The 17,157-nt window shown below is 38.2% G+C and overlaps 1 protein-coding gene across 1 annotated transcript in view; it reads right to left on the reverse strand.

The window, feature by feature from the left end:
* The window catches only part of ARHGAP15 (Rho GTPase activating protein 15), a gene marked incomplete at both ends in the record, with an annotated part of 624,759 nt that overhangs the window by 282,476 nt on the left and 325,126 nt on the right, over window positions 1-17,157 (reverse strand). The window lies entirely within an intron of this gene.

Genomic DNA, 17,157 nt, shown 5'->3' on the forward strand with positions numbered 1-17,157 from the left:
TAACATAATAACCTTTATCTAGATAATTTCATCTCTCTGTATCTAAATACAAAATTGTGACGAAAGAAAAAAATCTTCTCATAGGGAGGATGTAGCATTGTAATTTTAAATAATTTTGATTATATGCATACATCTCCAAGTAATGCAAGCATTTTTAAAGGCTCTTTTTGTCCAAATAATTTTTCAGTCTTCTTTTCAATATTAACTTTGCATTCCTTTCCTGAAGTAGATATTTCTTACTCTTCTTATTGATGTGTAGTTACCACAAATTCTATGTGAAATTTGTAAACACAAGTTGGCCCCAAACATTTCCCATGTGTATATCAGGCTCCAATCCTCAGTTTCCTATTCTTAGCTTTATTTTCAAAGCCAAGTGTGTGTCAGATTCATTCCTAAATGAGCACTTGCTGATTGCCTCCTAATCACCAGTCTCTGTGTTAAGACTGTGAATTCAAAGATGAATATAACACATAGGATCTGGGTTTTCATTAAGCATAGGATCTATCCACATTCAAGATGTCTTATTATTAATTACTGATTATAGTTTGTCATGCCTGTAAGATAAGACACAGATCCTAACAGGGTCTCCACTGTCTTAATGCAACTGTTGAAAAAGTGTAAAAATTTAGAGCACTTTATTAGATACTATTTAAAAAAAAAACGTTTAGATCTACTTTGAAAAATCTGCCCGGTGCAGTGTGAAAAGACTTTTTATAATTGGTTAAGTAAGGGTATTTTGCATATTCCTTCCTCCATCTTGGTTCACAGAGCAGTTGTTAACTTCAGTTATCAAGACAGGGAGATGAGGTCTAAGGGTAGAAAGGGCAGAAGGAGAAAAATATCTTACCTGCATGCTAGCTGGGAGAAGGGTGGAACTTTTTTTTTTAAATTAAGTTCAAAGGTTTGTAAATAAGACTAGCTATTATACTGAATTGAGAAAACACTTACTACTTAAAAGGACCATAATATTTTGTATTACCTTAAGCTTCTCAACTACTGACATTTTAGACCAAGATAGGTCTTTTTGTAGGGGGCTCTATTGTGGAGGCTGCATAGACTGTTAAGCAATCTCCCTGGTCTCAATCCAGTAATATGCCAGTAGCACCTCTTCCTCAATGTGACAATAAAAAATGCCTCAAGACATTTCCAAATGGTAGGAATGCCAAATTGTTCCCTATTGAGAATTGCTGCCTTAAACCAATTCCCATATAATAGGATTTTCTTAAGTTCTTCTTTTTTTTGGGGGGGGGGTCTAAAGATGGAACCCAGGGGCATTCTACCTCTGAGCTACACCCTCTGCCCTATTTTTTTATTCTTTATTTTGAAATTGGGTCTCACTGAGTTGCAGAGTGCCTCACTAAGTAGCCAAGGCTGTCTGCGAACCGTGATCCTCCGGTCTCAGCTTCCCTAATGCTGGGATTACAAGCATGCACCACCATGCCCGGCTTATTCTGAACATCTTAATATATTGTGCCTACATGACACCCTACCAATTTTCATGCTAGGTCCAGCCATTGTAATGATCACAGTGGCATAGAATCTTCTTTGACCAATGCCTGTATTCAGAGTCACCCAGGTCTAGTGTTAAAGGTTTAAGGAACACTTACATTCTTGTAAAGAGTCATGCCTCAGGGGCAATTTTTGTCTCAAGTCAAATCTTTGACATTGCATAGAATAATCAGTCTAAGTTTTTATAGGTTATTAATATTTTCTGTTTCTGATCTAATCTCAAGACCTTGTCATTTCCTATGACAATACCTAGAAATGCAAGGCCAAACAAGATATTTTTTCTACCATTTTGGAACTAGTAAAAATGACACGATTAGAAAGTACTTTGAAAATAAAAAGTACAAACACACATACACTCCATTATAAATGCTAGAATATGAAAATAATTATGTAGTGAGTTATATCTTTTTGGAACCCCTTAGGTATTCTGGTGATAGTGTTCTTAATTAGAGAGATATATATGTATATTATATTGTTTTCAATACCACCATCTGGCTCCACATGTGAGGAATGTCTGTAAGGTGCATTGGCTTTTCAAAGGAAATGGAAATATGTTTTTAAATCCTTTATCTTGCTCCCTTCTCGCACATCCTGAGAAACTAGCAGAGTCTTGGATATGATTACACAGTTTCTTTAAACATAGTCAAACTCTCCACAGTTGCCTCTAATGATGACTTTCCTGGAGACAGACTAGAGCATCAACTTCCATTTCCTGATGCCATAAATAATCGTCCTCAGATGACAAGTCAAACTGCCAGGTCTTTTCTATCATTCATTCTGTTCATTTTGTTTTAAGAAGAGTTATGCTGAAGGTAAAGTCAGTATATGACTGTAATATATGGTATGGTTTTTATTAACCAAATAACTTGAAAGCACTATAAATATAAAATAAAAAGCGCAAGAAACGCATGGTTATAAAGCAAGGTCCATCTCTGGGTCCCTGAAAACAGCAGTAAAAGTCTTTGAATATTGTGGTTTACAAATCTGATTTTAACAGCCAAACTTATAAAACAGTTTACGCTTTTCTGTTGTCAAGGGAGAAAAACTTGCCAAATTGTTCATTTTAAGTAAATAAAACATAACCAATTAAGGAAAGCAAAATTTAAACACATGCCTATGATAATCAGGACATACTTTGCTTCTGATTTCACTACTGATTCTAACAGAACAGTGTTCCTTCCATTTTCCCACAGCACCCAAGTGACCCCACACATACTTTTAGAAACTTGTAATCACACAGTGCAAATAAAAGGACACTTTACTGGAAAATACACAGTGTGGTACAATAATCCATCATTTATGAAAAATAGAATTCAGCCTTTTCTTTTCCCTCAGAGATTCAGCTACATTTTGAGGGTGAAGCTTCCTGCAGTTTAAAGATTTATGTTAAGCCAATGAGAGTTTTTTTCCATTACCATTTAAACTTTTTATATAAAAATGAAAAAAGCTAAAAGAGATATGGGTTTTAATTCCAAAGCATTTAATCTGATTTACATAAGAGACCAGAGGAATCATTCTTAATTCTACATATCTTCACCTTTTCGAAGGGTTAACCTGAATTATACCAGTTTTTCTATTTATAGTCTATTATATAACTTGTATTTCCTTCATGATTTCCTCCTTTTTTTCCCATCCATGGGTGATCTTTTATTTCAAACACAAACAAATATAATATTTTTCAAAGACTAAGAATCTTGAATAACAATAAGCAATTTAAGTCTCAACAGACACAGGCCAAAGGCATTAGCTTTAAGCACCATTCTTAACCAGTTGAGAGATTTAATTGGTGCTAAAGCTGCTCTCACTAGAGAGGAGTTAGGATCCTGAGCTTTCTAAGATGTTAGGATAGTGGGTTTTCTAAGATGATCTTTATTTAATAGCATTACATATGAGAATAGGCATTAGCCCAACACAAGTTTTATACCTGACACAGATATTAGGGTGTTAAAACCACATTGGAGGTAGGACTGCATATTTCAGTGAGTGCCCTTGGTATATTTGCATTCCCATGTTAGGAATGGGGCAGGAGGAGGGAGCAATGCAATTTGGATGATGAGTATCTACTACCATTCTATTCAGGGTATGGGAACCACAAAAGAAAACCCCCAAATCTTCCAGAATCCAACAGTTTGGATAATATGATCCAGGATTATGCATCTGCCAAAACTTTTCTTACTGGGGACCTTATTTTGAAATATTCCCTTTTCTTGCCAAACTGCTGTTCTTGCGGTATTCCCATGTTACAATTACATGCTGTTATTACTATTTTTTTAAGTTTGGAAATTCTGGGAGAGCTAACGTTTCAGAAGGGCTGCTAAAGGAAAGCAGAGTTATTAGCCTTCAGAAATGTCGTTGCAGACAGCTTTCTAGGCTACTTGTTCTCTACTGGTGAGGTTTTACATAGGGACCAGTATCAGGTATAGATAGATAGTGTTACTAAGAGCCAAGAGACCCACACTTCAATTAATTCTAGGGGCCTGCCGAGCAAAGCTGGCAGAGTTTTCAGGTGCAGAGTTTTGAGGTGCAATAATCTTACCACACTGTGGTGACTGTAGCAGGAGATCCAGAAAAAAAATGACAAAATAAGGTTATGTCAGGCTCTTTATCCCCAGAGATTCCAAAACACTTCCCAAACCATCACAAGGATTACATAACAAAGTACTGACTTGTCTCTACTCATATTTTCCAATACAATCTTGTATTCGGAATTACCCTGTTGTACCACTTTCTAAATGACTTAATAAGAAAATACCTTATCCTAAGTTGATAGAAAAAAAATAAAGTTTATTAAATTTATTTTCAGTCCCTTGCCTACTTCTTTCCAAGGTATATACACTTGGGCTAATACATGGGACTGTGAAAAATACTGTCTTTTCTTCCCCAGCAAGTAGTTTCAGAGTTTACCGGACTTTGCACATAATTCTGTGTGTCAGAGTGGGCAGAAGGGTAGGTTTTAGCTTAATGTATTGTTGATCATTTAATAACTTTTTTCCCACAGGCTGAGTGTAAATAGAAGTCATAGTTTTAACCCCAAACTTGCAGCCTGAGAAACTAAGATACTGAATCTTTAAGTTATTTACTTGAAACACAAATTATGATTAATCTGGAAATAATTGAAAAGAGGAATGCAGGGCATTTTAACAGCAGTGATTTGTTTTAACCACTTAATTCCCACTTACACATTGAAAAAAATACAAAATAGATTATTAGATTCATAACAGAAGTTACACATAATATATATACATGTGTATATATACATACATATTCACATTTATTCTATATACCCATTTATGGAGAATTGAGAATCATACAATAAAAATGTTTAAGTTTAGACTAAATCATCTTGTATAAATAGTCAAATCTAACCACATTTTTACATTTTCAGTGTTAAAAAAGAACTGGCAAACTACTATCATTCAACCATATGGAAATTATATGGTTACTTTTACCAGTAATATGTGCGTCCATGCCTTCCAATTCTAGTGCACTCATCTGTTTATGCTCCAAATTCTTCACAGTTCTTTCATGTGTAGGCTTAATGTTTTTATTTTTCTGCTAATACATTATAGGTATAGTTATGGTGACAATGTGTTTCTTTAATGTAAGACAGAATATTTTGTTTTAACTCTTTACTATAGTATTTAGCTTTGCTTTGATTTGTGTAGTGAGTACTTTTGATAATGGTAACGATGAAGACTTTAATACTATACCAGAAGCCGGGCATGGTGGTGGATGCTCATAATACCAGAACTTGGAAGGCTAAGAGAGAAGGATCCCAGATTTGAGGACAGTCTCAGCAAGTAGTGAGACTCTCATTAATGTAATGAGACCCTGTTTCCAAATACAAATAAAATAGGGTTGGGGATGTAGCTTGGAGGCAAAATGTCCCTGGGTTCAATCCCCAGTGCCACAACAACAACATAAAAATATTGTGCCATGAATACCATGCAGATTATCACAGCACATGCTTTTTCTTCTGTTGTAGATACATCTGTTTTCTTTTTATGTCCCAGAGTTTAGAAAAAAAAACAAAAACAAAAATCTTTGTATTACAGGTTATAGATATATCATATTTTTCAGGGAAACAAAAGAAGAGAAAATATACCTAAATAACAAAACTCTATTTTGTGTGTAGAGATATACAATGACATGTTTTCCCTGAAACAGTATCAGTTACAGTGTAAGATGTAAAGATTTAGGTCATTAAGACATTCTTCTATTGACTAGGTAGTTTATCTTAGCTTCTTATGACTTGATATAGTGTCAGTAAAACTTTGTCACTTGAGAGCTGCTCAAACTTTGATAAATTTGCTAATAAAGCAAGTGGCTATTGAGCTAAGACAGTAGCTGATTTTAAAAGCTAAATTACCAGAAAAAGAGAAAAAAAAAAAAACATAACACAGGGCATCAATCCAGACTAAGGGCACTATGAGGTACAAATATGTTTTCCATGAAGAAAGGCAGTATATTAAATATAGGAATGGGTGCTTTTCTAGTGATAGAAAACAGGCCACGGCCAAAACAAGTGGGAAGGATCTTATATGAAAATGTGATTTCATCTATAGACAGAGAAAAAAGTCTCCTCAAAATAGAATTTAAGGCATGAGAATGGCAATAGAGAGGTAACAGCATAACAAGATTCTATGGAATTAACACCTGGATTTCCACAAAAAGAAAAGTCAAATAAAGAATTTGTAATAAAAATAATTTTGCATATTTCATTGCTGACACACTGACTCAGTTTCTAGACCATGCTTCGTGGTATTTGAGTTGGATCCTACGTAAATGCTCTCTCTATACATACTACATATTTTACACACACACCACACACACACGCACAAACACACACACACACACACACACACACACACACACACACACACACACAGCAAAAGTTACCAGAATATATCTTGTGTTTATGTATGCTTGTGTGATTTTGGGGAATATGTATAAAGATGAATTTTCAGGGCTGGAGATATAGCTTGGCTATAAAGCACTTGCCTGCCGGGCGTGGTGGCGCACGCTTGTAATCCCCGCGCTTGGGAGGCGGAGACAGGAGGATCGCGCAGGTTCGAAGCCAGCTGCGTGCGCTGGCTTAGGAGACCCTGTTTCCAAATAAAAATATAAAATAGGTCTGGGAGTGTAGCCCGGAGGTAGAAGGGCTTTCTGGAACCCCAGTACCACCAAAAAATAAATAAATAAATAAATAAAGCACTTGCCTACTATGTATGGTATGAAGCCCCAAGTTCAAGACTCAGTACAGAAAAAAGAGCATTCTCAGCAGATATAGAGGAGGAATAACATATGACAACTTTGAAGTTATTTTATTTAAATCTTTAAATTCTAGGCCCAAAATATACATGATAAACACAGAGTTTGAGAAATTCTTCATGTTGATTATCAGTAATTAAAAGGAAGTAGTTGAAATGTTTATTCATATATATAGTATTGAGTCTTAATTTCCACATTGACTAATCTGGTTATCCTAACATCATATTTATTATTATAATATAAATTTTGTGGTACTAGTGATTGAACCCAAGGGAATTATACCTCTGAGCTATACCCCCAGCCAAATTTTAATTTTATTTTGAAACAGGGTCTAAGTTGCAGAGTGCCTCACTAAGTTGCTGAGGCTGTCCTCAAACCTGTGATCCTCCTGTTGCAGCCTCCCAAGTACTGGGATTACAAGTGTGCACCACTATGCCTGATTTCATGTTCATTATTAATAATGACTATTATTTCTGGGGTACTTGTTACTTGTCAAGGAATTTACTAGGCATATTGTATCTTATTTAATAATCTTTTTTTTTTCTGATTTCAACCCCTTTGGAAAGATACCCAGGAGTATTATACCCAGATCAAATAGTGGATCTATTCCCAGTTTTCTAAGGAATCTCCATACTGATCTCCATAGTGACTGAACTACTTTGCACTCCCACCAACAGTATAAAAGAGTTCCTCTTTCCCCACATCCTCGCCAGCATTTGTTGTTTGATTTCTTTATGTTTGCCACTCTGATTGGGGTTAGATGGAATCTCAGCGTAGTTTTGATTTGCATCTCCCTGATGGCTAGTGATGTTGAACATCTTTTCATGTATCTATTTGTTTTGCTAGTGTAGTCTTTTGAACTCTTTGTATATTCTGGATATTAGCCCCCTATCAGATTGGTGGCTGAGAAAGATCTTCTCCCACTCTGTAGGCTTCCTCTTTAGGTTCTTGATGGTTTCCTTTGATGAGAAGAAACTATGCATACCCATGTTCACAGCAGCACATTATGTAATAGCCAAAATATGGAACCAACCTAGATCTCCATCAACAGATGAGTGGATTGCAAAATTATGGGAAATACACACAATAGAATTCTATTCAGCTATAAAAAAATACAATAATAGCATTTGCAAGAAGATGGAAGGAACTAGAGAACATTATGTTAAGTGAGATTAGTCAAGCACAGAATGAGAAGGGACATATGTTTTCTTTAATATACCCAAGCTAGGGAGTAGTGGTAATACCAGAAGGATTCCAGATGATGGAGGGGAAATTTCAGCAAAGCTTGAATGGAAGGATAGGAGAGGAAGAAAGCTGAGGTTGTTCAATGGAGGAGCTACATACGAATATGTGTAATAGCATCAATACAACATGATTAACCTGGACACTCTCTATGGGGGGGGGAGGGAAAGGAAGGGGGAAGGGCATGAAGCACAATGTAAATGTATACCACTTTCAATATGTTCCACTTATAAAAAAATAAAAATTAAATTAAAAAATCTTTTTTTGGGGGGGTGGTACTGGGGTTTCTGGAAGCCCTTCTACCTCCGGACTACACTCCCAGACCTATTTTATATTTTTGTATTTGGAAACAGGGTCTCTTAAGCCAGCAAAGCTGGCTCCGAACCAGCATGATCCTCCTGTCTCCACCTCCCAAGCACAGGGATTACAAGCATGTGTCACCACGCCTGGCTAATAATCTTTATAATCACTCAATGTGGTAGGTTCTATTAATCTTGCCCATTCTTTATATTAGGAATCTGAGGTTCAAAGTGGCTATTCCATGTGGCATAAGTGACAGAGAGAATATTGGTCCATCTGATTCCTGATTCCTGCTTCAGTGTCCTGCCTCTGCAAGTGTTTTGCAACTCTGTCCGGGGTCTGACATAGATAGATGGTCATAGCCACTTCCTCCAACCTACTCCACCTTACTCGAGTGCTTCCAACCTGAACTCTTAAATCACCTGCTTTACATGAACTACTTTCTAAGACTCTAATTTAGGGATATGTATTAGGTCATTGAAGACCTAAGAGGGAGGAAGGGGTTCCAGAGATGGAATGAGTGGATCCTGGGACAGCAATGTTGCTGAATATTCTCTGCATTGCCAGTCAGAGAGGCTTGTGGTAGTAGAGAGCTCCTGCGCTTGAGGACAGGCATCATGTGCTGCTGCAAGGCTGCACACTGGGAGGAAGGGAAATGGCTCACAGTGCTGCTGCAGACGGCTGCATGTAGCAAGACAAGAATTAGTAGAGAAGCAGAGATTAGGTGGGGTTAGGCCCCCCATTCAACAAAATGACTAGCAGCCAGGCCTCTTTCTCAATTTTACTTCTATCATTGCACAGTGTTTTGGAGAAAGACATAATTTTAGTCCACAACAATATAAAGGGCCACATTCACATCCCCCAACTCCTTATCTCTTCTCTCAGCCAAGCCCAGAACGTCCATTCTCCTCTATGGCCAGTACTTATGTGATGGTTGCTTCAGAGGACCTAAAGAAAGGGGGGCCAGAGCATCCCATCTTCCTGTTGCATTTACCCTGTCCCTTCTTACCAATGGCCACTGATGTCTGTTTAAGGAAATGAGTGTAAGATTGTGGGATCAGCACTTACGGAGGAAGTAGACAAGAACCACTGATGTGGAGCCCTTCCATTTGCTAATGTCATTCTTGTTTATTTATTTATTTGTTTGTTTATTTATTTATTTATAGAATTGTGTTCCACCAGGCATGGTGGCACACGCTGTAATCCCAGTAGTGGGAAGGCTGAGACAGGAGAATCATACATTTGAGGACAGACTCAGCAAGTAGTAGAATTTTCAGCAACCTAATGAGACTCTATTTCAAAACAAAAATAAAATGGGGCTGAGAGTAGCTCAGAGGTAGAATGTCTCTGGGTTCCAGGTCCCCATCAACAGATGAATGGATTGCAAAACTCTGGGAAATACACACAATGGAATTCTACTCAGCCATAAAGAAAAACAAAATCATACCATTTGCAAGAAGATGGAAAGTCCTGGAGAGCATTATGATAAGTGAGATCAGCCAAGCACAGAAGGAGAAGGTACATATGTTTCCTCTAATATGCCCAAACTAGGGAACCTAGAGTATACCAGTGGTACTCCAGATAATGGAGGGGAAATACCAGCAAAGCTTGAATGGAAAGATAGGGGAGGAGGAAGACAGAACTTGATTAATGAGGGTCCACATCCGAATATGTGTAAAATTATGAATATGGCATGGTTACCCAGGACAACCATTGGTGGGACAGGGGAAGAGAAAGCAGGGGTAGGGGGGAGAGCATCAAGTATAGTTTAAATGTATACCATTTATGTTCAATAAAAATTTAAAAAAAAAAAGAATGCCTCTGGGTTCTAACCTTAGAACCTCTCTCAAAAAATAGAAAAAAAAAAAGAATTGTATTTCTAACCAGGGCAGTGACTCATGCCAATAACCCCAGTATTTGGGAGCTTGGCAGGCTGAGAAAGAAAAATAGCAGGTTCTAGGTCTCAGCAGCTTAGAGACACTCTGCTTCAAAACAAATAAAAAATAAAAATTAAAAGGGCTGGGATGCAGCTCAGAGGTTGAACACCCCAGATCCATTTCCTAGTAAAAACAACAACAACAAAAAAGAAAAGAGCCGGTTGTGGTGGCGCACGCTTGTAATCTCAGCATTTGGGAGGCTGAGACCGGAGGATCTCAGTTCGCGGACAGCCTTGGCTACTTAGTGAGGCTCTCTGCAATTTAGTGAGACCCGGTTTCAAAATAAAGAATAAAAAATAGGGCAGGGGGTGTAGCTCAGAGGTTGAATACCCCTAGATTTCATCCCCAGACCCGCAAAAGAAAGAAAGAAAGAAAGAAAGAAAGAGAGAAAGAAAGAAAGAGAAATAATAGGTGAGAAAGTATGGAATACAATTCTTTCTTCCTTCCTTCCTTCCTTCCTTCCTTCCTTCCTTCCTTCCTTCCTTCCTTTCTTTCTTTCTCTCTCTCTCTCTCTCTCTCTCTCTCTCTCTCTCTCTCCTTCCTCTCTCTCTCTCTCTCTCTCTCTCTCTCTCTCTCTCTCTCTCTCTCTCTCTCTGTACTAGGGATTGAACCCAGGGGGATTCTACCTTTGATCTATACTCTTACACTCTCAGTCTTATTTTTTATTCTTTATTTTAAAACAGGGTCTCACTAATCTGTGGAGGGCCTCACTAAATTGCTGATACTGGCTGTGAACCCGAGATCTTCCTGTTTCAGTCTCCCAAGTACTGGGATTGCAAGCATACGCCACCACACCCGACTTATTTCCCTCTTTTAAATACTTGAGTATCATAGGCTTTGGATTTCAAATTACAACTCTCATTTAACTCTCATTTTTTAAGTTATGAAAAATTTTGTGCTTTTATATATTTATCTGTTAAAATAGGGTTAGTATTATCTACACCAAAGATTGCTGAGTAAATGCCTTGCTATATGCAAAACACCAAGCACAAGGTCTAGTGTATAATAAATATGCAATAAATGCTAACACTTCTTATTCTTAAGGCTACGATGGGTGCCCTGAATCATTATCACTGTGGTGATAACCAGTAAGTAAACAGTGTTATAAAAAGCAACCTCTTCATCTCTTAGGACCTCTACTTTTTCAACTTTTACAGAGCATTCCCTATATTTCTGGTATTATTAGATCAGACCTCTTGCAGTTGCACATGTATGTTTATGCATGTTTATATATGTTTAAATTGACTGTTACTTACCTTTAAATTAAAACAACTAGTATATTACCCCAAGAGTTACCTGTGATTAATATCTGCCAGGTAGAGTGTATTTCAAGACTTTGAACATGTGTTAAAATCATCGGGTTTTGAAGAACTATCCATTAAAGACTTTCTGAACTGTGACAATGGATATTGACAGCGCTTGTCAGACTAAACCACTATTGATTGGCTCACATCATGTGTATAGCAAAACCAATTTCTTTCAAGTGCTTCTTCCTAACTGAAATACATTATTGCAGCCTTCCTCCCTGTTTATTATAACACCCAGGCTCATCCTATGTAACACATCCAGCAAAAAAGGTTTCTCGATGAATGCAGCAACAAACGGCAACTTGGAATGTAGTGAAGGCACTTAGCAGTCCAAATACTCATCCTGTAGGTTGCTATTCCTTTTGAACATATTGATTCCTTGTAGAGTCTTTGTTTTTATTTTGCAATCCTTGTGAATAGGGGAAGACCAGGGACTAACAGAGCTTTGCTTATTATTTAATGACCCTGTGACTCTCATGGCTTTTATTGAAAGAAACTATTTGAAGTATTGTGTATATATTTAAGTTGTGAGAAAGAAAGTATTTATGTTTCGGTTAGTACTCTCCTGCTCATAAATATATACAACCCTAAACACACACACACACACACACACACACACACACACACACACACTCCTTAGAATTTTTTCTCCAACTTTGAGCCAACTTTGGGCATGTGATACATATTGTACAGTTCTGTTATATATTTGAATTTGCATTGTGCCTTTCTTCCCAAGAACATTCATTTCTAGTAAAACAATATTCTGACATAACAAAGAGTAGTTTCACTCTACCCCCAATGAGCAGAAAGAATTTCAGATTTTTTATTTTTTTTTATTTGTTAAAATATTATTGTTAAATGAAAATCCCCAAATGCCCCTTCCATGGGTACAGAGTGATCATACCTTATGCTCCTGCAGTGTGCTGGGAGTATCCCAGGGCCCAAAGTACCTTCTTTTCTAGACTTTGTCCTTTAAGAAACTCATAGTTTGCAAATTCCTAGGAAAAGCGGGGTATTTCTGAATTCCCAGGATAATTCTCTGGGCATTCCTAAAATTGCTACCACACACACACACACACACACACACACACACACCAAAAAAAAAAAAAAACCTTATAACTCACGTGACTCAGTCTGATGATAAAGAGTGTAGACTGTGACTAACCCCACAAAGGCTCTAATTCAATCTGGTGTGGTGCTGCCAGCCTTTCTCCTAGTCTAAGCATGCTTGGAAATTTCAAGGAAAAAAAGAATTGCTGAGAAGGCCAGCAAATTCTAGTCGAGCAAAAAATGTATCATCCTCCAGAGCCCCTTTTTAAAGCTCCTGAGCTCCAAGTTGACCTGGACATTCTAGAGGAGAATTTCTTCTGAGATAAGGATTCTTTTGAGTCCTGCCTCCTGTTCCACACCATGGCCCAGGATAATGGCCACACTTGGCTCCCTGGGGGATGGGGTGTTCTTCAGGCTTCACCCTTTGGCTGTGGCCTTCTCACCCCACATTCCCTAGCTCTGAGACTGGCGCCTGGCCTGGGGCCCATTCTCTTGGCACTCTTCTGGGCTCACTCTGTCTGAGGAATGGCTGGTTGTCAGAGTGGTAGCCTCCCTTGCCTTTTTCAGGACATCAGGGATCAGGAAATGTCAGGCCAGAGTCGGTTAGTTTTTCAGAAAACAGTTTTGTTGGGAAAGAGCCCTCTATTAGAAGCATCATTTTGACATAAGCTTCCAGCTATTTTGCTTCAAAATGTGCGTGCAAAGCACCGAGGCCCTCCCCCACAGGAAGTGTATTGAAAATGCAAAGGGCGCACTGAGCGGATCTGAGGACTCAGTATGTCGGCTATGGCTAAGTGATCAGGGATAGTGGGGTGGTTTGTCCTCACAAATGCTGACAGACAGCTGCAGTTTGCAGCTGGCAGGGAGCTTTTGCTCGCTAAACAAAGATCTAGCTGCAGCCCGGTGAATATTTGGCTGTACGGCAATGATCATAATTCATAACATACATTTCTAAAGAAGGGGAAAAATTAAGAAGAGAACCAGGAAGATTCGCATCACTTTGACACCTGATGTGGTATGAATCTAGGCTGTTTCCTTTGTTGTCCATTTGGAAATTCCTCTGGGGTCCTGTATGGACAAGAGGGTCACATGTCTGTGACGAATGCAGCTCCTTTCTGCTTTCTAACCACCCTTTCGGATTAAATCTTCCTTCCATTAAAAGATCGTGATGGGAGAGCTACACACTGCCAAAACCCAAGGGTTATCCCAAATATTCTATTTATTTTCCTAAATGAGTTAATTGTAATCAAATTGCCAAGCTTTTTTTCAGTTTTTGACCATCAGATAACCCCATTCCTGGGTTCAGTTCATGTTGGAGTCTCAGACACATGAAATGTTAAATCTGGAAAGAACTTAAGAGAACATAGGGTAAATGCTCTTAGCTGTTTAGATGAGGAAAAAGACACTCAAACTATTTAAGCTACTTGCCCAAGGCCACACAGTAAGAAACAGAGTGAAGAGTCAATATAAAATTTATAATCATTTCTTTCTATTTATTTATTTTATTTTGTGGTGCTCAGAATTGAATCCAGGGGCAATCTAGCTATACCCAAGGCCTATTTTATTTTTTATTTGGAGTCAGGGTCTCTCTCTAAGTTAAGGCTGGCTTCAAACCTGCAATCCTCCTGTCTCAGCCTCCCATGTACTAAGATTACAGGTGTGTGTCACACACCCAGCCTCTGTAACTATTATTATTTTTTAGTAGTTCCTGTATAATTTTGGTTTATTAGAAAAACTCAAATTCAGAATAATGTTCCAGAAGAGTCAGTTTTGTTGTTTGAGGTGTCTACTACTGGTTCAATTCTTCAAGTAATCAAGAATTTCAAATTAAAAATATATGGAATAATTAGTTCCAGTTTTTGAGGGAGGTAATGGAGGGTGAATATGGAAACATTCTACCTCTGAGCTATACCTCCAGCCATTTTGTTTTTTATTTTGATACAGAGTCTTGCTAAGTTGCCAAGGCTAGCCTTGAACCTGTGGTCCTCCTGTCTCAGCCTCCCAAGTACTAGGATTAAAGGCATATGCCACCATGCCCAGCAATTAACTCAGTTTTAATTATTTATATTAACAATAGGAAATTTTGAATATACTATGGACATATATTTACATCTATATGCATAATTTATACAATAATACAAAAATACATGCCCCAGGGGTAGAAATTACAGTAGCCTTCCTTTTGACATGTAGCAATACTAAGTGTTTTGCTATGATCCTTTTCTCTAACTTTTGGTAACCTGAAATCTGTAATACATTATTATTATTATTTGGAGTTTTGAGCCTTCCCTTTCCCTGGGGAAAGAGAATGCTGTTGCTGGATGCCAGGACACCCCTCCAGATGCAGATGTCACCGAGAAGAGCGCTCTGCTGGATATCCTTTCCATGTGTTTCTGCCTAAGCTGGGAGGGAATCTAGAGGATTGAGCTATGGATGGGAAAATGCCTTTTGCCAAGTTCTGACCCCACTGAAATCCAAACTTTTGGACGATTGAACAGGCTGTGATGTTGGTCTTCTTTAAGCTTGTTTACTCTTGACAAAATGGAACTTCTGGTCTTGGGGGGAAAAAAAAAACCATCTTTGGGTTTTAAAGGCCTCCAAAAGCTTCTTGAAACATTAAGTACCTCTTACATAAAATAACACAGTAATGATTTAAGACCGGAGCAATTGGAAATGCATGGATTAAATGACCTTAAAAATACACATAGGTTTAAGATCGAAAGAAAAATGCACTTAGCAAAAGAGCATTTGGGATTCATTTCTTAAATATGGTTGGAAACATTAAGCAAACTCAAAATGAGGTGGCGCACACACATCCTCATTTTGACTTAAAGATCTACTTTAAATAACACAACAGATGTACTCATCAGCATTTATTCCAGCAGGGACATCGTGAATGGTGAGAAAGACACGGTAAGACTTGGGTAATAATAAGAACTACTGTCACTGTTATCCCTTAATCCTTCAAACTGTCATACCCGAACCAAGAGAACAAGGGGAATATTCTGGCAGGATCGGACTCTCTCCACATTTTTGTCAAGCAGTTCAATTAGGAAATGTCCACCAGGAAATATTTCCTTATATTAGTCACCAGAAAACAAGTTTAGATGTTTTTACTCCCTGGCACGACAGAAAAAAAAAAAAAAAAGCCACCTGTGGATTTGAGTCTAAACACATTCTTGACAACACAAACAGGTGCTGGCTTATGTAATGGTGGAAAGAGAGGGGAGGACAGAGTCATGGGTCCAGGGTGGGTCCTCGCAGAGGAAGCTGGAACTTCACTGCAGCATTGTGAGGGAGTGACCAACAGAGTTGTTCTGGGTCTGTGAACATTTGGCAAGCCTATTTCTTTTGCCAGTTTTGTGGCACAGAAAATAAACTGCTGTTGGAATACATGCTGTAGTCAAGGCTGAAGGTGAGGTGAGGTGAGTCTTATAGTTTAAGGTTCAAAGATGCTTTCTCTCCACTCTTTCATCAAGCCTGGCACACAGTTGGTGATTAGCACAGAATGTTTAATAAGTGAATAATGTTTGAGTAATATGCGTGGTGACACGTACACAGCCCCTGTGTTAAGAGATATGATTTTGAATTTCAGTTCTACCACTTAGAACTGAAATTGTTTTTCCAGTACTTGGGATGAAACCCAGGGGTATTCTAACTCCGAGCTATACCCCCAGCCCTAATTTTTATTCTTTATTTTGAAACAGGGTCTCACTGAGTTGCAAAGGGCCTCACTAAGTAGCTGAGACCGGCGGCCAACTACGATCCTCCTGTCTCAGCCTCCCGAATGCTGGGATTACAAGCATGTGCCACCGCCCCCCGCTAGAACTGAAATTCTAACTGCCTTGGATCCCACTTTCATCTTCTGCATACTTGGGATAAAAAGATCTGGGCATGATGCTCTAAGGGTTAAAAACCTCTGTTGAGCAAAGGTGCAGTGCTTTAGAGGTGCTTGAGTAGATTCCGGTCCCTTCCCTTCCTGTCCCGCATCTTTACCTTCACCATCATTATCTACAGCCTGAACTTCAGATGATATGAAGTAGGTAAAATTGAAATGGTCTTTAGGCTTTGGAACCTGAACACCATAGTGCTGATGTGTCTAAACAGAATGAGGATATGAATAATTAAAGGATGTTGAAATTAGTTTATGCAATTAAATTAAGCTTATATTAACAATAGCTTGCCATTAAAGAGGTTGTATCCATACTGCATAAGAAGAGCCCTAGGAATTGCTTGCTGGGACAGAGTAGGTCTTCTCACACTTTTAATACATGGCATGAACACATGTCCAACTGCTTTTATACATATTAGTTGCAGCTTTGATGGGAATGAACACAAAGTGTAAATGCCCCCAGGTGAATGCATGGTGTGCGTTACTACTACCATCTCTGTTAATACCAATAACTTAAAAGCATAAATTAAAAGCCTCTTATTTTATACTTTAAGATTTAAATCTGGTATTCACTGAAACTGAAATGGCAGGGGGTCTGCTCTGGTAAATATGACAACAATGTTATCTTATGTGATGATGATGATTATCA

Source organism: Muscardinus avellanarius (assembly GCF_963383645.1).
Source record: "Muscardinus avellanarius genome assembly, chromosome: 2".
Taxonomy (NCBI): domain Eukaryota; kingdom Metazoa; phylum Chordata; class Mammalia; order Rodentia; family Gliridae; genus Muscardinus; species Muscardinus avellanarius.